This window comes from Ornithodoros turicata, chromosome 6, assembly GCF_037126465.1.
Source record: "Ornithodoros turicata isolate Travis chromosome 6, ASM3712646v1, whole genome shotgun sequence".
NCBI classification, from domain to species: domain Eukaryota; kingdom Metazoa; phylum Arthropoda; class Arachnida; order Ixodida; family Argasidae; genus Ornithodoros; species Ornithodoros turicata.
Window position 1 is genome coordinate 16,694,949 of NC_088206.1, and position 21,715 is coordinate 16,716,663.

Genomic DNA, 21,715 nt, shown 5'->3' on the forward strand with positions numbered 1-21,715 from the left:
ATCCTTTATAGATTAAAAGAAAAGAAAGTTATGAGAGCAGCGTAGATGCCGTTTTTGCAGTTCAGCTGTACGGCCTATCCTCTCGAAGATAGTATGTAACTACAAGGTGACTAATTACTTCAAATTTATTAATGAATTCTCTAACGAGGGGATTTTGTGCTCTTGCCCGAAATTCTCTATTTAAAGAGTTAAGTAATGAATTTTTGTCTTGTAGTTGCATACGCTCTTCGGCAAGATGTCCGGCTGTCCGTGTAACTCAACTGCAAAAACTATACATCTATGCTTCTCCCATAGCCTTTTTTAAATAAAAATCCTTTAAAGGAAAGTGTATTCTTATGGGTTGTCAACGTAGGCAACGCAGGGCAACGTAAATAAATTGCTCACCCTAAGGGCATCAGATACTAGGTCACCCTGTTCTCTTAGTGTAATGTTATCCTGGTGAGTACAATTTATTTGCTGCCCATTTCAGTTCTTGTTTTGCTTCTTCATCTGTATGTGTGCAGCCCTCAGTTATACAGTGTAATGACTGCTTTCCTTTGAAGGAAGTTCATGAGGATGAGGTTCGACGCGCGATTAAGAAACTGAAACCGAAAACTACGTCAGGAGTTGACAGTATTCCCAGCTTCATCGTCAAGGGTTGCACGGATTTACTGGTACGAGTCTTACACATATTTTCAATATTTCATTATGTTCTGGTCACTACCCCATCACCTGGAATCAGCAATTGTTGTACCTGCTTTCAAGTCTGGCGATCATTGTATTGTATGTATGCCTTTTATTTCATTTCCATTGGAAACGAGGATCAGGTACAAAAGGGAGAAACCCTGAGGAGGTACCTGACCCTATACAGAGCAGTCATGGCGGCATTTACAGTAATACATAATACACAACAGATTCAATAGTAGGTATCGTGTATGGTACATATTATATCATTATCCCAGTTATATTTCTAACATGATAATGTCAACATAAAATAAAATGCACCCTCAGTCATTGATCAGTGATACTGATAAGCGGCTCATTCATTAACTTTTTCTTATAGGCACGTGGATTCAAAAAGGCCGCAAAATGGTGCCTCCAGTTATTTAGAAAGTTTGGGACAAGGTACCTAGTAGTCTGTAATTTGTTCTCCTGTATGGAAGAGTAAACGTATACGGATTTCGGAGTGAATATCGGCTACTTGGAGATTGCACTGATACACTACCTGAGTAAAACGTTGTATATGTATGTACGCACAGCTTTAATGTGAATAACTGCTGTATTGGTAAAATAGCTAATTGCTAAAAAATTGCTGGTACAACATCTGAAGTGTTCACGATGAGGCTTAGTACTAGCTTTTGCAGAGCATAAATTCTATTATAGTTAGTGGAACTGGTTGGGCCCCATACTAATAGACAGTAGTACAGGGAGGGGTAAAGTAGTAATAAATCCCTGATGCGGTACAATGCTCCTATTTTCCTGGTATTGTTAACAATTATCGTCCGGTTTCTTTACTTTGTGCGTTCTCGAAAGCATTTGAGATTATTCTCTATGAACGTTTCTATAACTACTTTTGTAGAAAAAAATTGCCTTGAGCAATGTGGATTTATGAGAAATCGATCTGTGGAATCGAATCTGTGTACATTCGTGAGCTATACGGTCCCGTTCATTTGTAACCGTGAACAAGTGGACACAATTTATTTCGACCTTACTGAGGCGTTTCACAAAGTTAATCATGAGTTACTTCTTTCGAAATTACAACTCTATGGTTTGCGTGAAGAGTACTGCACGTTATTGAAGAGCTATGTTTCGGACCGAGGTATAACATTGTACGAGTTGGCACTGCGTCATCTGATCCATTCATTTCTGTCTCTGGCGTACCTCAGGGTAGTAACTTAGGACCGCTCTTGTTTTTAATGTTTATTAATGACCTTGTAAATGTTGTTAAGCGGTCTGGTGTACTCTTATTTGCGGACGATGTAAAAATCTTTCGTTCCCTCTCAACTATGGAGGATTGTTTATTGCTGCAAGAGGATGCAGTAGAGTATAAGAACTGGTGTAAAGTTAACGCATTGTGTCTGAACGTGTCCAAGACTAAAATTGTATCGTTCACACGGAAGAAGACCCGAATAGCACAATTTAATTATGTTCTTGATAACTTGTCTATAAAGAGAGTTGAGGTTATCCGTGATCTTTGTGTCTTTTTCGATAGTGCATTGAAGTTCAATCACCATGTTTCGTATGTGTACTCTGCTAGTATGAGATCTCTGGGGTTTATTTCTCGTATCTCTAAGGGATTCAAGAATATGCATTCACTTCTTAGTCTGTATTATAGCCTTGTGAGAAGCAAACTGGAGTTTTCTTCTGTAGTTTGGATCAGCTTATCTAAATCATCGTCGGACCATTTGGAAACTATACAAAAGACTTGTCAGAATTGTTTACGACAGATTTCTGAGTCGGACGTGGTAGTTCAGCTATAACAATATTCTATCTAAGCTAAGCATGATGCCCCTAAGTAATAGACGACAGCTGCGTGATATGATATTTTTTCACAAGCTTGTTCATGGAACAATGGATGCTCCCGCACTTTTGTCTGGAGTTTGCTTTTACGCCCCTCCAAGGCTAACTAGGTTTCCTTCTACATTTTACCCTGGTTTCCCTTATATATCTCCTCCGATTGTTCTAGTGTTTTTACAATGACTACCAAAATAATGATGTTGATATCTCTTTCTGATTATAAGGTTTTTAGAACTGCTGTCTATTCTTACCATGCATGTTACCAAATGTAAGTGCACTTCGCTATTTTGTCGTCGTGCTAGCTAGGAGCAGAGATAAGCGTGCGCGGGAGCTATCTGAAGCGTTTTTTATCGGGGATAGAGGCAGTCGATGTGTGAGAAAAACTTCTGTGTCATTGTTATCGCGGGAGAAGAGGATGTTGTCGAGGCGGCAGCGATTGTGTCTGGCTGAGCTCGTGCGCTCATGGGCCGAGGTTGGGTGACTGGTTTGGAGGCTGTGCGCCTGCGTACTGCGGTTGGTGCTCTGGTTTTTATATATCATTAAACTGTTCGTTGGAGTAGTGCCTGTCCCGTCTTCTCTTCTTCTTAGTGTCTTTTCGCGCCTTGCTTTTTTATCTTCATGTCAATTCTTGTTTGTGTGTCTAATGTTGCTTAGCGCTTTTTCTGTTTTATCTGTATTCTTTACTGTATTAGTGTTTTGTAATAATTAGAGTGCACCTCCGTGTACGCTTCAGCTGTTGGTGGGCACTGACAATAAATAAATAAATAAATAAACGTTTGCCAAGGCGACAACAGGAAGCTACAGGAGTCGAGAGAATATTGTTCTTATTCTGTGTCAGAAAATCTGTCAGTGGAGTTGCTCTGTAATGGAAACGCGAGAAAGCGAGCAGTAGATGATGTTAAGTATTGTTACCCAAAAGGGGACGCGAAGAAGTCTCCACGGAGAATGAATTCTGCCATAATGATTCACGAGTTGAATGGAACTTTACGTAACTGAACGGAACTTTAATTCACTTACCGCAATTGCTGTTATGCAAAATTACTCATACCAAATACGGGACAACATCAACACAACAGCAACTACGTTCACGACGATACTAACAATAATAATTTATTTTTACCGCGGTGCATCAAAACAACCCGTAGGGCCTTCTGACTGGTGTACGTCACGACGAGATGAGAGCTGTTAATCTTACAAAATTGTACACCGAGCTTTCTGTTTGGTCATTTCGCCTTCTACATCCTGTTAAGTGCAACAAATGCTTTTGGAAGACATCCGTTTGTCTCGTGAAAATAACGTACTCATAGCTTAGCTTATCGTTGTGGTTCCCATGGGTATTCGCCGCTCGAGAGTATCTGTGTTTATTTCTTCTTCTTTTTCAATTTTTTTTTGTAGCTGCACTGTCCATAGCCTGTATCCTGCATTAAACCTCCTTTCTTGCAGGTCAATTAAGTAATCTATTAGAACGTTTTCGAAGCACGACGTGCTATTTCTCAGCCAGAGATTTTCACAGCGCCCCTCAGGACCTTCAGGACCTCCGAACGATTTCACAACAGCCCCGAGCCATTGTAATAGCGCCAGCAAGGTGAGATGGGTGCCGCGCACAAATGAAAATCCCCTGTGCAAACTCCCGGCTTGAATGATCACTTCGCAGACATCCGCGCAGCGACCCCATTTGTTTTGAGCCGGGCTCCCACGCCGAACGCCAGCAACAGCGGCCATCGGATATCCTCCCTCTCGAACACCCACACCCCTCTCCTCCACACACACAGATACATAGAGAAGCTCCTCTTGCGAACTGAAGCGCAGCATCGCGGGCAAAACAAAAACGAAAAATAAAAATAAAAAGAAACGCCGCCACCGTGTCTCAGGCAATTCTCAATCATCATAATTAAGCCACTCGCAGCCATTGAGCAAGCACGAGTGAAAGCGATATCACGCACTTTTGGCTTTTATCTTGCAGTGCATTAGCCACGGGATGATTAGTCGGAACACATACGAACCGAATGTTAATGCGGCGCAAAACTGTGAGCGACGCTAAGTAAAATCACTGCCACGTACTCTCGATACCGATCTCAAAAAGCCCAGCACACGATGCGAATATAACGAGTGTTTCCCATCAAAAGCTGGTCACGTCGAAAAGATGGGGACAGACACTGCTTATAAAGGTGGACACAACGGAATGATTAATGCAGCCAGCTCGCTATGCTGTTGCTCTCACGAGAGAGAGAGAGAGAGAAAGAAGAGAAGTGCCAGCCATACGTAAAGGTAACAGAAGTCACAGCTATATGCGAGAAGCATTGTTGTTGTAACTTATATATAGGGAGTGACATTTTAGGGTTAAAAGTCCTTTAGTGTTGCCATCGAATTAGTTTGTGTTCAGTACAGTTTCTGTATCACGTTCATCATAAATTTTCGCATAACAACAACAAACTGATTCCGCCCGGTGACTCCCCCCAAACTGACCTCCGACCAATTCGGGTTGGGGATTTCATAGTGAATGGAATTCAGGGAGAAATCGGGTTAAACCCGATTTCTCCCTGAATTCCATTCACTATGAAATCCCCAAGTGACGTTTCCACCCAAGACGAACAAAGGTGGCCATGTGGTCGCCAAAGGTCCGCCCGAAGGCACCATTATCGCACGATTTCTCCCCGAATCACAGATTTAAAAATAGCGCCCCATTCCCCCCCCCCCCCGAATCTGAGAAAGGCATTTCACCAGAAAAAGTCGCTCCCTACTTATATGTAGGGCCTGACCCAGATATTAGGGCCTGTAGGTTTCAGGAGTTTCAGAAAGCTCACTTTGCAGCTGTGTCTCTTACATCCGATTCGTAGCAGAATTAAGACTATGGAGAGAACGTAAAACGTTGAATGATGTAGGTATGACTAGATTCTAAAGCGTCATTCAAGCAAGAACGTAGTAGGCTACGTGAAACTTACAAAAGTCCACGAAGTTTATTACAATGCGGAAAGCCGTAATTACAGTCCTGCGAAGTATATGGAAAGAAGGAGCTCTAAAATAAACTTCCCATTGCTGGCCGCTTCCAGAACGGTTACGCAGAACGTTCAATCGAGAAGTACTGGTGACGGGGTACGACAAGAACCCCGCCCATCATTTGGCTACAAACGGCACCAAACACCTACTGGACAGCCGACGCAGCTCCACGGGACGTTTACGAGCTGGAACGATTATATGATCGTTAAATACGGCAGTGTGCAAGCGATGCGGGTGCTAGGTGCGAGAAGAAATAGCGGGAAACGGGTTCCGGAAAAACGTTATACGTGCGGAATATATCGGCGCACCCCAGCGTGACAAGCCTTTGGCACAACGCGATCAGCAAAATATTTTAAACAGAAATGTTGAGGTTTCGCTGTTTTCCAATTTTGCCATCACAGAACAGGATCCCTTCGTGAGCATGTCGTGCACGTCCACACTTCTGCAGGTTGCGCGCAAAAGTAAAAGAACAGAAACAAAAATATCCACGTCTACCTTGATGACGTCACGTGCAAAGCGCCGTATTTTGCATAATCACCTCGGGTTTCCCAGCTGAGTTGACTCTACACTTTCAAGATAGGTTATGTAGTAAACCTAACCTCGTTGCAGTAGCAAGGGAAGTCTGGAATTATAAGCAAACTTTCCATATTGATTTTGAATATTATATATATATAGTAAGGCGATATCTTTACGAGCTTCTTGTTCCTCCATATCAGTGAGATGACCGAATTGAGTGATCCACAGCCTTTCGAATACGAGGTCGATTTCATTGTGACCACTGGTGGCGCCAGCGCTGCCAGTGAAGTCGGCTGAAGACGTTCACTAACCCTATATCACTCGCGTACGGCGTAATTATTTGAACATACCCATTTATAGTCAATGCGACTGCGGATGTTGTAAGGCAGTATATTTTACGTACTTCCCGAAGCTGTTTATCGCTGACATAAAAAAGATATAATGCAACGGGGAGCGATTAGAAAAGCTTCGAAACCGACTGATCTTCTTTCAAGAACAAATTTCTAAATTCGTTAGTGTGTGTGTAATTTTCACTGTAACGGGCGCGAATTTTTTATCCTTGCTGTCGAGGATATGTAACACGTGTTTGGGTGTCGTGTATAATCGCCCGCAAGAAACGACATACCCTACATAAAGCAAGCAACAGATACACAACTGCAAAAAAAAAAAAAAAGAAAAAGGAAAAAAAACTCCCACTTATCTTCCATAGAAAATACATTTTGTTCTTACACTCACAAGCACATTTTATTCCCAACCAAATACAACCGATAAGTATGAACTTTGACCTCAGCAGCATTGGAACACCTCTTATCGGTTAATCATGGTTCGATAAGGAAGGCTCATCGCCATGATATCACTTTTGTGCCTCTGTTCCTGTTGTTCGTCTGTTTCTTTCTCTTCTTTTTCTCTTTTTTGTTTCTTTCTCTAATTTTTGTGACTCTTCGTACCTGAGTATCTGCACTCCAAGTGTCTATGTACGTTCATGTGCTAAGAGTCGTTCACGTGGTATGGAGTAGGCGGCTTCCACGTTGGTGGTGCCAATTTCTCCATGTTTTTCTTCTTTTTACTCACTCACTCATGATATCACGGCACGTAGGGATCCATATTGAAGGGCAATCTAGACTTGCTTATTAATGTAGAATGCGTCATTTCTCAACGGGAGTATTTCGTAAGATTAGTTCTATTTCGCCCCGTGACAATTACAATTATATCTTTTCGCTGCTACGTTAGTGGTGCGTCGTAATACGGATCCTCGTACGGAATTTGTGTCCAATGCATGTACAGCTTTGGTCAAAATTTTACGGAACACACGGGTGTCACATTTCTCCATTGGAGCGACACCCTAACAGCAAACAGGAGCGCACACGCATAGTAATAGATGGATAGAATAGCCGGTCGGTCACCCGTTTCTTATTGGATCTCTTCCTGATAGCTAGCTGGAGGCCGCTCCCATGAAGAAATACGCCAGTGCCGTGTTCCGCGACTTTTTGTCCCAATCTGTACACAATAAAACTGCAGCAAGCGTTCATCTTACTTCACTTAAATTCTGATCCACAAGAAATATCTTGCTGGTGAAGGGATCTCCATCTTAGAAGCGTTGGGTACCGAGAGCTTCCCACGTCAAAGTTCTAGCCGAAAACAACAAAGGAATTGAGCACGGCTGACGGATACGCCCGAACACTTTAAAAATAGAACTTCACCGCATGACAACCGTCTGAATGGCACCGTTCTTTGTCGTAATTCCTTGCGTACAGTTCCGCAAAAGCGTACACAAGTCAGGAAAGAGAACGATATGATTTGAACGATGATTGGTTCCCTGCGTGTTGTGCGGCGAAGCTCTGTCTTTAGCGTTTCTCCAGCAGTCTGGCCTATCTCAAAGACTATGAGTACTGCTCGGACTTGTCACCAATTCTGGCAGTGACTGCACTAGATTTTAACTTTGGGCCGTCATCATTGCTTCACCTATTATCACATCATCTCATCTCATCCTGGATACAGTCGTGACGCTGCCCACATAAGTGAGGCCAACAACGGCAAGCCGGTTTTCGTCACCGCCACCACCACCATCTGTCTTTATCGTGTAGGAACCCGGACAGAGTGAGGACACCGGGGACAGGAACTTTCATTTTATTAAACACACCCTTCAGACTTCACCGCAAGCGCTCCTAGCCAATCGTCATCCTGAATGACATCGTTCTCTCAATTGATTCGTTGAAAGCGGCAGACGCACGCCTTTTTGTGACACTTCCTCCGTTATCTTATTCGTCGCTAAAGGGCGTACGCCCCGCACTTTTCAATAATCAAGAGCGGAAACATATTCTGCACAACGGTTGGCCTTCAGTGTGTCGTGTGGTGAAGTTCTGTATTAAGAGTGTACCTTTGCCCCCCCCCCCCCTTTCACAGCTTTCCTCCTTCCTCACCCACAAGCGAACATGCCGCCACCGCAGACCGTCTCTTTCTTTCTTCCTCTTTTACTCTGCCAAATCTTCCCACAAGCGTGTGCACGAGCGCCGGGAGAATATTAATAAGCGGTAATGGTTCCTCGCACCCACATTAACGCACCTAGCCCTGGAAACAGCACTCGCTTCTCCCCTCCCTCCTCTTCCCCCATTGCATCCCAGAGGCTCCTTCTTCACATTTTCGCACGTTCATATAAAACAGCAGCAGCAGAACGCACGGGGCATATTTCGCAGCGCCACCACGCGCTCCTAACCCTTCCCCTTCGAGGGACTCGTTAATTATTCCTCGCAGCGAAAACGCCCACGCATTTTTCATTTTCTCCGTCGTCCCCCCTTTCCTTCGTTCCCATAGATATATAAAGCTATATAGAATATATGTACCTCCGGCAGGCAGCGAAAGAGGCGAGGGGGAGATATTTCCCCATTTTTGCGCTAAATTCTTTGCAGGGAGCATTTTTCCTTTCGATGTTCGTTCGTTTCGTGATCGATCCGGGCGCAAAGGGGTTAAAAAGGGGCTTTGGTGGTCACGTGGCTCCCCCTCTCGCCTCTCGTCCTCTTTGCAATCCTCAGGCGGCGCGGGACAGCAGCCGCTCATCAAGGGAAAATGCGCGCATTGGGGAAACGCGAGGGCAAACGGAGGAGAGGCACACTGTCGCCTCAAAGACAAGAGAGGGGGATTTGAAATCGAGTCGACGTGCAACCCTGTTGACGCTGTTGTCGTTGGGAAATACGGGAAAGGGTTGAGATGTGAAGGAAGGAGGTATGGTTGATGAGAGTGGGATCTCTGATTATTGCTATCGAATAGGATGACGTCTGCTTCGTTTGCGAATGTTATAGGATGTTACATAAGGGGAAATAACCGTTCGCGACGCAGACGTAGAAATAATAATGTGGTTTTAAACGAAAAAAAAGGGGGGGAGGAGAAAGAAACCCGTTTTAGCCGTCCGATTGCAGAGTGTACTATGTACGTGTACAGTTTTTGTGCCTTTGTATATCGCCAACTGCCATCGCACTTCGCGAGATTTTCCGAGAAAAAGTGGATGAATATGAGCGAAAAACTCTGACACATGACAGGGTTAGGATGGTGGTATCGATAACACCACGTCCAAGCAAGACACAATGCACTGACAATTCGAATACCACAGGTCCCTGCGTGCCACCAGTCTGTCCTGGGTCATCTACGGATAGTCACGCTATTAGAAGGCCAAATTTGTTCTCATTTGCGAAGGTCATTTTAAGGAACATACTGTGCAGGCGTATTACTGATTACGTGACAACGTGCTGCCACTCAGTGAGGACATACGTTGGTACTTGTTTCGATCATTACAGTTGATTTTAGCTTTAGGTGCGAGATTGTCTTTTACAAGAAAGCGACGGCACAATTAAGGGTTCTGGTTTCGTTTATCAAGCCAATGTGAGCCAGACGCGAAGGGATGCACAGTATTTCCCAACAGACGAAGGGTTCAGGGATATCAATACAGAATTGTGTTTTACAAGAAGAGGTCCCATAGTTGAAAAATAGGGTTGCTGTGGGTTATTTGCTGTGGTATGCCGAATGTATTGATTGATTGATTACAAAAAAGAAAATGTATTCAGAATGTATTCTACCGAATTTCGTTTTTTTTTTGTAATGGCGGTATATTCTAGGACAGATTGACCACCTTATGGTCACACTAGAAACCACATGGGTAGTTTTTTTTTGTTTTGTTTATTTGGTAGTATTTTTACTAATTAACTTTTTTCGGTTCCGTTTTCAGAGAAAGGATTTTGTCGCTTTGCTATCTTCCTTGCTTTTAAATAGGAAGGAGAAGAAGCTGATTTTGCCCTCCCTCGCCATTTAAGGGCAAGGGAGAAAACGCCTTTTCTGACGGAGCTACAAATTTAAAAAAGAAAAAAAAAAGCTATCAAAGTCTGCCGTTTTTCGGGATCTGCAAGAGTATTATGACTTGCACTTCAGGGGCGTCCAAAATGTTGATGGGCTGGCAACGGCGAAAGTGGTATTCTTTCCACAGACTCAGGGCTCAGCCTTTCATTTAGTCGCTGCTATTTTGCGTCGACTTTCTTCATTTTTGACGGCAACGCATTACTGTGTTCCCGAATTGTGCATCTAAGCAAGCACGAAGAGCCCGTGTCACTATCACCACACTCCATTACACATTCGCAGCAACATTATGCCTTCTCGCAAAGGGAGAGACTGTGAGGGGTACATGTATAGGTTGGATGCTTCTCCAGCAAAATTGATTTAATATACAGAAATCGCATCTATACAACATACTGACACAGATAAGGACTATAAGAAAATAGGCCAAGGGGAAGGAGTAACAAGCGTAGAAGTGTACAAGCGTTACTACGTTAAAAAAAACAAAAAAAAAACAGTTGCCATTAAGCAAGCTATCAGTATGACGCGCTGTATCCAGGTTATGCCTTCTACATAAACTATTTTATCACCGATCCAGTACCGATCTTTGCCCCCCCTCCCCCCCATCTCACACCTCAGCCCCGTTAGAACAGATATCATTTCAAGATTCAACGCCCCCTGTGTCGCTCGTCATCCTTTTCAGGTTCTTTCTTTCCACGAACGACAGCGGAATGGAACACTCTTCCCTTCAACATTGTATGTAACCGAGACATAGCTCATTTCAGAACCAGAGTTTTGCACCTGTTATCATAAACTTGTTCATCATCAACAATTTTGCCTTATTACTAGTTATCTACCTTACAATTCTCAGTGTTATTCGACAACTGTGATTCATCTATAATAACCAAATGATTCCTCCGTCATTTAATTTCCCGCCAGGTCCTCCGAGCGTTCTCAGGGCGCTGGAGTCTTGAGAGCGGTGTACTGCACAGATAGCAGACGACAGGGCCGATGGTGTCGTCTGCTATCTGTGTGCAGCGACTTTCCCCAGGATACGTCAGCAGAAGACGCACAAAACGTCATAGCTTTCTGCTGTCACGTGGGTATACTCAACGTCATGTCTTTTCGTGCTCTCCTAACCATGGGGAATATCCAGCTATACAAGGTGTTACACAGCAGACGACAGGACCGGTGGTATCGTCTGCTATTTGTGTACTGCGCAGATAACGTACGAGAAGCTCAATCGAAGCTTGCAACGGGGTTTGAGTAACTGCGCGAATTGGCGATTTGGGTGTGTCATCGTGGGAGGTGATGGTGTTGAAAAGTCGACTGCAAGAGGTCCATGGATGTCAGACATAAACTTAGCCCCCGTACTTTGACTTACATGTACTTGACGTACATGTAATAAATAAATAGATAAATAAATAAATAAATAAAAATAGAAAGGAAAAATGCACAGAAGAGGTCGACCCGAGACACAAACAGGCGCTTCAGGGGAGGGTAAATTGTTACAGAAGGTTCATTGATACAACGCCCAGAGGGTTGGATGGCCAAGACATCTCTGACCAGCAGTTTTCTCGTTTTCTTGCGACCGCTTGTCGGGAGATGACGGTTGTCCAGCATGCAAGGCCGCATGTGTACCGTTCTATCTAAAGTACAGAGCCTTGTCTGATTTTCTCGCTATTTGTAGGATGCATGCAAAAGGCGATGCTGGGCCTGTGTGCTGAAGTGTCTCAAGTGCTCAGTAATGATGGCTCTCGAGAAGCTTCATGAAGCAGTGGAGTAGCCCACACTGTTTGTTGTTGTTTTTGTTTTTACAGCGAGAGTTGTTGTTAAGGGCTCCATTTCGTGCCGATCTTGTCCCATATGTCGCATCGCCGAAACACAGAAGAGAAGAAACGAGAAGAAGAAGAAACGCATCGTGGTGGATTTCCCACAACGTGCCCCTTCCCAAGATACATGCGTTCCTGGCTGAAACTTTCACCAATGAACGAACGTCCACATACTACAGTAACCATAAGGCGCACCCCTTATGGTCCTTCAACACCCTACTGCCGACCAACATCGTGGAGCATATCAAGTACAACACCCTGGTTCTGACCAAGAAGTTACTGCTGCGGACCGCATTCAAGAGAGCGAACAATGCGCGTAGCGACAGACGAGCTCAAATAAACATCTCTGTCGCTGTCGTTGATTTGATGTAACTTGCATCGTATCTGCCACATTTTATTTTCTTTTTTTTCTTTTTTTGCTGCGGCGTGTTCTGCAACAAAGAAAACGGATTCCTGCGAAACAACGACGAGCACACGTGACTTTCAGTGCGCGTTCGAGACTTTTGTGTTATGCATCTTTCAATCCCCCCTCCCTTTAAATGAACGCCTATGTGAATGAGGGAAGGAAGAGGACACTTAGATTGCGTTTTTTTTTTAAATGCCTGCGTGACTCTGTGAGTATATATCCTCGTTCCTACTGAGCTAGCTGGTCGAGACTCGTTTTTTTTTATTCAACCCAGGTAGCGGGTAGGTTGGGGAATGACGCGTCCCTAGGTACAGAAGGCCAGCTTAATACCTCATCTCACTCTTTCGCACGTAGACACATAAAATCAGGATGTAAGCCAATCGGCGCACACTCTTAAAACGGTGGTGGTGATGTAACTGCCTCTTAAAACAGTAGTTCACCACATAACACGACGCCAACCACTGCACAGAATGATACCGACGTTATCACGCCTGATTTGTAGAGAGTACGGGGCGTACGCCTTTTTGTGACAATGATCGCGCTAAGCACCGTTCCAAGCAGCACAACATCTTGGCCTAATATTGTCAATACTGGCCCCCTATTGGTCCAATCTTGGGCCGACATTGCCAATATTGGTTCAGTATTGGGCCAAGAGTGTGCCGCTTGGGATGTATAAAAGGTGATCAGCGTGCTCAACAGGATCGAATTACAGGGACTTCGCAGACCAGCAGGCCTATCGGGAACTACAGGGAATAAGGTGAACATAAACGAGCGCGAAATCGACATGAAAATAATTTGTAATATAATTTGCTTTCTAGGTGGGTTTCCCATGTCATCGGGGGACTCGTTGTACCTCGAAAATTGTGCTTCAGTATAGCCACTTCCTGATCTATTCGTACGTATTTCCTTCGAGAGAAATATCATAACATATGAAATTTGTCATTCTGAAAGGCCTGCGCCACTACCTGTGTCTTACGTTTTACTTTATTCTTTATTAGATTTCTGCAGATACAGACATGAAATATCGCGTCCTCCACATAAGGAAACGGCATGACCGCAGGGGTATTCAGGTTGGTATATGTTCCTTTTCACTGTACATAAGTGCTAGAGATTTGTCAACGGGTACACATGTAAATCACTTAAATGTCTGGAGAAAGTCCCAGTTACCAATTTGTCAGCATGACGAATTTAGGTAATTCCGACAGGCGAGAACGAAAAGAAATTAATTCGCGTTCTAGCTACGTACAGTTTGTAGATCTATTGCTCCAACAAAAAAAAAAATAATAATGAAATAGAAAAAAACAAAAGCAGAAGAAGAAGAAGAAGAATCAATGTTATAAGGATAAGTCCCCAAGCAGCACAGAATCTTGGCCCAATATTGGTTAGACGCCGGCAAAACTGGTCTAATGTCGGTCCTGTATTCCCAAGATTTACCCAATATTGTCTGTTTATTGGGTATAATGGCACAGTGTGCCCAGCATTCTACCAACATTGGCTGGATACTGGGCATATTGGAAAATTTTCGACTGACATACTGAATGTCTCGAACCAGAAACACACACGTTATATTGATGTTGAGTGAATACTTCAAGCAATTCCTCACTTTAATGTTTTACGTGTACGTAATCAAATTAAACTTAGACACCTCACCGTTCATTTTGACTCTGAGGCGAACAGGACTCTTGAATTTGCGGAAGCTCTACGGAAAGATATGTATAGTATCTGTTTTCTCTCAGAAAGCCACTGCCCTTTGGCCATTTATCCCATTCATGTGATGTTCCAAAACTAACATTGCATTTAAGCGCAAATATCCGCAGGACATCCTCTGGACGTCATTGTGTTGTTTGGGAACTTATTGCCAACCAGCACATATACATGACATATATATATATATATACCGGGTGTTTCAGTTAAATCCCCGGGCTAAATAATTCGCGAACCGGTGCACCAATCGAATAACTTTCTTTTTTACAAGTATCTGTCCAATACCGCCTACAAGATGCGCACCGCGTGAATGAGCGGGAGGCGCTCATTATTTAAATAAAAATTCAAATGAGCTTCGTGAAAAAAGCTAACTTCTAAAGCAGGGCGCCGTCGGCATTAAAATGGGTACTACCCCTTCTGGGACCTTCACTAGATACGTTTTAGAGAAAAATCTGCAACCGAAGCGGGTCATTTGTTGCAGTAATTAATTGGTTTCGGTTTACATATTTTTGTCGCGGCTGGTCGCCGTGAAGCGCAAAAGGACGCTCTTTCACTCCCATGTCCATCAATGAATTACGTCCTTACACCAATGAATTACACCAATGATTTACGTCCTTTTGCGCTTCGCCGCGACCAGCCGCGACAAAAATACGTAAACCGAAACCAATTAATTACTGCAACAAATGACCCGCTTCGGTGGCAGATTTTTCTCTAAAAGGTGTCCACTGAAGGTCCCAAAAGGGGTAGTACCCATTTTAATGCCGACAGCGCCCTGCTTTAGAAGTTAGCTTTTTTCACGAAACTCATTTGAATTTTTATATAAATAATGAGCGCCTCCCGCTCATTCACGCGGTGCGCATCTTGTAGGCGGTATTGGACAGATACTTGTAAAAAAGAAAGTTATTCGATTGGTGCACCGGTTCGCGAATTATTTAGCCCGGGGATTTAACTGAAACACCCGGTATAGGGTGAGGTAAAAGGATTGTCAAACGGCCACGAAGTTTTACAGAAGTTCAAAAAAAAAAAGACGCGGAAACAGATTTTGGGGAAGTTACAAAGACTAGTTTATTACATAGGGAGACGTTAAAAAGTAAAATGGGCAAGGGGTCGACGTTTCGACAGTGGCACTGTCTTCGTCAGGACAAGATGCGTAGCTGGTTACACATTACTTAAATAGCTAGGTTCGGTACATGACGTCATAATCGGTACAGGCACGCCACAGGCGTTTGTCAGTGAGCCAGATTCGGGAATATTCCAGAAGGTCAAGTCCGAGTGGTGATGTCATTCGCCATAGGTCACTGTCCGCTTCGGGGAAAATTCCGGGCAGGGTGGTCGTTGCTTCAAACCGTTTCCGGGTTTTTCTTTTCAACTTCTGTAAAACTTCGTGGCCGTTTGATAATCCTTTTACCTCATACGTACGTCTTGTGTACGTGCTGCTTGGGTCGTGGCTTTACTTCGCGACACAACTATCATAAGCGACGCCCACCTGAAGGTTCTTTAACGTGCGCGGAAATCATCACTCAAGGCACACCGTATTCAACGTACCTCGCGGAAGACGGTGTGTCTTGTAACTTGTAACGGTGCCACCAAGTTGCTGGCGTTCTCTGCCGAGATCGAACTCGCTGCCTTGGGATCAGAACCTTCGAAAATATAGACTGATATGACTAAAAAGGTGCTTTCTGGTGCTTTCCAGTGTGGTGTAAAGGACGACGATACAGGTGACCGCGATAAAGCGTAAAAGTGACACCGCTAACGAAATGCTTTACCATTCATGTTCCACATGTGCCACAAGCTGTTGTTTTGTTTGTCTGTTCAGTAAAAGATACAAGCTAGAATAACGTAACAATCCTTATACGTTGACGTAACGAACATGACGCTATCCCGTTAGAAACATGCGTGTTTCTACACTTCACAGTTCCACTATAGGCAAACACGTATCACGTGACACTGCGCCCGTTTCTCCCGTCATGTACGCAGCGAGTCTTTTATGCTCAGCAAACCTTTGCATGCAAAACATGTAGGAGCACAGTTAATATTAGAGACTGTAGTTCCATGTAACCATCTTCGCATCGTCAATTACATAACAGAATAATGACTGTAGAATAAATTGATACCTGAATTTACGTAGGAATGCAACGACAACTTAGCCACCAAAGCATAATAGGAACAAGACTAAATGGAGTAGGTCGCGTAAAAAATACGTTGCGCATTTATTTATATATATACATTATTTACGAGCGAAATAATGCCGCCAATCGCCGTGCACCGCTTACACAACCATCTAACCAACCAGACCATCCATAAAAGCAGAAACCAACCCCCCCCCCCTTCTTCCGCCCACATCCTTGCTTTCTTCATTTCTTCCCGTACCGAGCTCAAAATAAGCAGGCACACAAACACGCACACAGAAAACGCGGGAGAATCCCCAAACCTCCAATATAATCTACCCTAAAACAAAAGGGAACGAACGAAGAGAAGATCTGCCACCGAGAAGACGAAAGAAGGCGAAAGGGAAGGAGAGGAGGACGCTCAGAATGATGAATGGCCTCGCCGCTATCTTGATAGATGAGTGCGCGAAGTGCTGCCGCCTTCGTCTCCCCCCCTCCTCGCTCTTTCTCCCTCCCTTCCTCCCTCCCTCGGCGGCATTTGTGCTCCAGCAGAACCCCGAATGCGCGTCGTTCCTTCTCCCCCTCGCGATCCTCGCTTCAAATTGCATCCCCTCATCCCCTGGCTCTTGGAAACCTTGGTGGGGGAGGGGGGGGGGGCGAAAGGAAGGCGAAGCACGCACAGGCTGTGCAGAAGCAGGGTTAGCTGCTAGGACCTGCTTTAGGGGAATTACAGAAGCTGGGGCGTTGCCGCCTAGGGAAAAGGGAAAGCTGGTCGACTTGTTTGTTAGCCAGTTGGATGGAGCTGCGCGACGAACTGGACCGAAAAATCTTGAGCATGTAAAGACTTGTAGAGTGCGAAAAATATTTCCAAAACATGGTGGTGCTCGACTGGAACGACTTTTTCTAGTAAATGTTCGCGTGACGTCTGCGGCTTACTTCGAATGCGCGGAATTGATTATCGATATTTGGTTTCAAAATTGATCCGAATTTCAATTCGAACACGTGATCTATCACGTTGGTATAGTTGCCCAATAGCGACAGCCGCTCGCGGAAACGTGGGTGACGGCAAGGTGTTAAGGAAACGTCAATCTTGGAATGTCAGGCTTCGATTTGTAGGTGGTTATTACTGTGGTTGACTGCAGCGCTGGCATTGCAGTTGCCTGCTACATCATGGGCCATCTGATGGATCATCCAACGCGACGCGTGGCGTATCTCCTTTGAGTGTAACCTACAAACATTGATTCTGGTATTTACTCCCTCACCTCGTCCTCGGGGAAGATCATTGAAACAAAAAAAAAAAGTGCCAGAGGATCCAGTTCCTATAGTGTAACGTCAAATGCATTCATCGAATGCAGACACACCGCGTCCGCTCATCCGCAAGTATTAAGCTCCTGTGAAGCGTGCTTTGCCTGCACTAGCGTAGTGCTTGTCGGAGAAGCAGTCTTTCTTGGTAATTCGATGATAATACGTGGCTTTACGTTGCATCTACAATCATTAGCAACACTGCAGTAGTCGTTTAGTGGATTAATATCCGTTGAAATCTCAGCACGCGGCATAGAATGCATAGCATCCCGGGAGGAAGACGATGTGTACGATGCCTGCACGACGGCTGGCTTCGATTTTTTTGAATTCGTGTTAGCGCCGCGAAGAAACTGTGGCTGTGAGCGGCGTACAGATGTGGAGAGATGGAGAGAGGACAGCAGGAAGGAAGGGGAGACATCAGGATTAGTACACGACCTGGGGCGACTTCAGAGGGAAACTGTGCCGATATCCGTCCGAAAAGTCTGCCGGAAAACCCAAGAAAAATGTCAGACACACACCACCGGTGGCAGGAGCGGCCGGATTCCTGCCCGCAACCTTAGGATTGGTAGGCGGACACTCTACCAAGGGATCCACAGGTGACGGTAGGAACTCTTAGCTAGGAAATATACTGTATCTGCGCTGTTGTAAAGCTGTGTGTTCTGTGTGCTCGGTGTGTCTGTATGTTGTGGCGTGTTGCAAACAATATAATGCATCAAATTTTCAGCGATATCATCATGACTCCCTTTATTATTTTCCATCATTTATGACGTATATATTCATATTCATTCTAATTAATTTCATTTGCATCTACATAATTTGTTTTCGTGTCATTCATGTATGGCACACGTCTATATATATACGGGGTGCCTTTGTTTTCCGATACAGATTTTTCATTTGTGACATTCAGTGACACGTTTTCTGGGACACCCTGTATAGAGAACGTTGAGATAAATCGGAGACAGAAGACGAAAGTAGGGGAAGTAACAAAAACAAAAAAGGTTTATTAAAACATAAAAGTTATAAAAGTTAGGGGCGACGTCAATGTTACGGCGGAAGCTCCGCCTTCGTCAGGAAAGCTAAATAGCTAAATGAGCTATTACTTTTACTCTGAAAGCTACTGTCGCTCCTATCTTTTATAACTTTTAAGTTTTCTTAAACTTTTTTTTTGTTACTTCCCCTACTTTCGTCTTCTGTCTCCGATTTATCTCAACGTTCTCTATACAGGGCGTCCCAGAAAACGTGTCACTGAATTCTAATAAAAAACTACGCCACCTAGAATCATGTGGTCAACGGCATTTGTTCTTACTAGGTTTCTGCCACCTCCTGATGTGCATGTCATGTAACCTAAGTTTAATTATGAAAATTTTTGCGAAGTGAACTCGGAAATTTGCCAAGTAAAGGTGACTTTTTTACTCCACCAACATGAAGAGCGTGCCGAATTTACTCGATAATTGACAGTCATATTCAGGATCTATCCTGTCGGGAAAAATAGGCGAGCATCATGCTTCTCGGGGCACTTGAGTATAACGCGCGAGGACTTTTTGAGCGCAATCGCTGTCAGCCCGACGAAAGGAGGTTGCAAACCCAGCACACAGAGACAGAAAGTGACAGTTCCTGAAATTGGGAGAGGGAAGGTATGGTCCCAGCCGAGGCCGGACGCGATAAGCTATGCTCTGTTATCTCTTTCTACCATGCCGGTGTGGGCTGGGTTTCCAACCTCCTTTCGTCGGACTGACAATGATTCCGCCGAAAAATTCGTCGCGTGCTCTCCTCTGCGAGCTCCGTAGAGCAGGATTTTCGACTATTTTTTCAGATACGATAGCTCCTACCGCTCGTCTACCCAACGTTACCCCCTCCCACCGATAGCTCCTGAATATTCCTGTCAATTATCGTTAATTTGAGTAAATTCGGCACGCACTTCCCATTGGTGGGGCAAAAAAGTGACCCTTACTTGGCAAATTTCAGTGAGAGTTCAGTTCGCAAAAATTTACGTAATTAAACTTAGGTTACATGACATGCACATCAGGAGGTGGCAAAAACCTAGTAAGAACAAATGACGTTGACCGCATGATTCTATGTGGCGTAGTTTTTCTTTAAATTAAAATTCAGTGACACGTTTTCTGGGACACCCTGTATATATATATATAATATCTTTATATCTATAATAACTTTGTATCTATAACATAAATTAAATAGGCCACGTATTTTATCCGATGTCCTTTATTTTCGCGTTTGGTTTGTTCCTGTTCACTACGTATTACATGTGTCACATATATTCGTGTACTTTATTGTATTACAGCTCATTTTTATGAGTTCATACGAATCGTGTTTTGTATTTATTGAATTATTCGGTAGGCCCTAGCTCTAGTCTTGAACTGGGCCTCAACATAACCTGTATACGGTAAACTACACAGTACGATACAGCAAAAACCCACCCGTTATCGAATAATGAACAAGTAAGCCTTCTTCTACAAGCTCGTTTCGCGTCGTAAACTTCGCACTTCACACCGCATAGGACATGCGCACCACAAAGCAAACACACACACACACCAAGAGAGAGAGAGAGAGAGAGAGAGAGAGATTCCTCGTTTTATATTTGGAGCCGAAAACCCTCTTAATGCTTCAGCCACACATATACGCACTTCGTTCTAACCCTGCTTTCCACGAAGCACGCAGGAGAGAAATCGAAAAGAAACAAATAGAGTATGCAACATATCCCTAACATTCGCGAGTCGATGTGCAACGTGTTGGCATAGATGAGTGCGGGATGCATCTCTGTAAAGCTGGCTTGGCCACAAGAATTGTAATATTCCGGGGAAGCGCACTTTACGGCCGCCCAAGTTCCCATTCCGATAAAGGGGGGGCGAACCATAAAACGGATGCGCGCTCTGCATTACCTGCTCGTAATTAAGGAAAGGGAGGTAGCATCGCCGAATTAACGACCGACTCCTGCCTGCCGTTTCACCCCCTTTTTCATTTCGGTCCCCATCGCCGTATTTAGAGCGGACGAGCGGCGATTTCTGCAGGCGACGCTCCAAAAGAAGAAGTAGAAAAAGGAAATATTCGGGGCTGCACCTCAAGACTGCTTCGCAGCATCGAAATCTGAGAGGGTACATCGGAGAGGTTCCGGAATTGCATTATTTTAGCTCACGATTTACTTATTTTGTTATGATGGCTTACTTTTGGGTTAGCTGAACATCGGGCCTGAAGAAATATATGGACTGCTACGCGAAAGCTTGTGCATAAAACATGGAAGGCTTCGATGTTTTATGCTCATTTTGCTTACCGTTGGCCTATTAACACTCGCGTTGTTTGGTTTGATGTGATTTGATTTTATATTTATCTGGCGCAACGATAACACAGATCAAGCCACTCGCGTTGTTGTTATTACTTGCTCTTAACTTGTTTCCTATCATCTTCATCTTGTTCAGTTCTGCATGCTGCATGCAATCGTCTCGAGGTGCATATTTTTCACTATGCTCGTTTATTTTGAGGCCACATTGTTGTATTAAGGTTGTTTCCGTCGTTGTCATGTCAACGATGGGCGAAAGTGTTTGTAGCAACATGTATTCATGGGTTGAGCTGTGCCTGGCACACTTTGCCTAGGACTCCACAAAGGATCAGCTCCCGTGGCATAGTGGTTAGGATGATCGCTTTCCACGCGGAGGCTGGGAGGTGACACGGGTTCGAATCCTGTCACCCGCTGTGCTGTCTGAAGTTTTTCCCTGGGTTCTCCGAAGACTTTCAAGGCGAATGTGGGCACAGTTCCCCCTGAAGTCAGCCCAGGACGCATACTAACCCCTTGCCCCCCACTCCTTCCTACTGTCCTCTCTCCATCTGTCCTCCACGTCTGTACGCCGTTCATAGCCATAGTTGCTTCGCGGTGCTAACACAGAATAAAAAAAAAACCAGAACGGCGAGCCGACGGCAAAACGTGTGGTTTTTCGGTAAGCGTTTCTTTTCTTTTTTATAAGTATTTGCGTATGTCGAGAACGGTGCAACGAAGCTGGAAAAATACTGGGAGAGTTTGTAAAGCA

General features: G+C 44.3%; 1 protein-coding gene and 1 long non-coding RNA gene across 6 annotated transcripts in view; one reads left to right on the forward strand and one right to left on the reverse strand.

The window, feature by feature from the left end:
- LOC135399284 (myelin transcription factor 1-like protein) overlaps positions 1–21,715 on the reverse strand; it is a 143,826-nt gene that overhangs the window by 70,635 nt on the left and 51,476 nt on the right. The gene's annotated exons all lie outside the window — the stretch shown is intronic.
- The window catches only part of LOC135399286 (uncharacterized), a 32,995-nt gene continuing 14,204 nt past the window's right edge, over positions 2,925–21,715 (forward strand). Inside the window, exons 1-4 of the long non-coding RNA XR_010424235.1 lie at positions 2,925–3,009; positions 13,277–13,321; positions 13,383–13,459; positions 13,563–13,634. This is a non-coding gene — a long non-coding RNA (uncharacterized LOC135399286). The remainder of the gene's footprint in view (positions 3,010–13,276; positions 13,322–13,382; positions 13,460–13,562; positions 13,635–21,715) is intronic.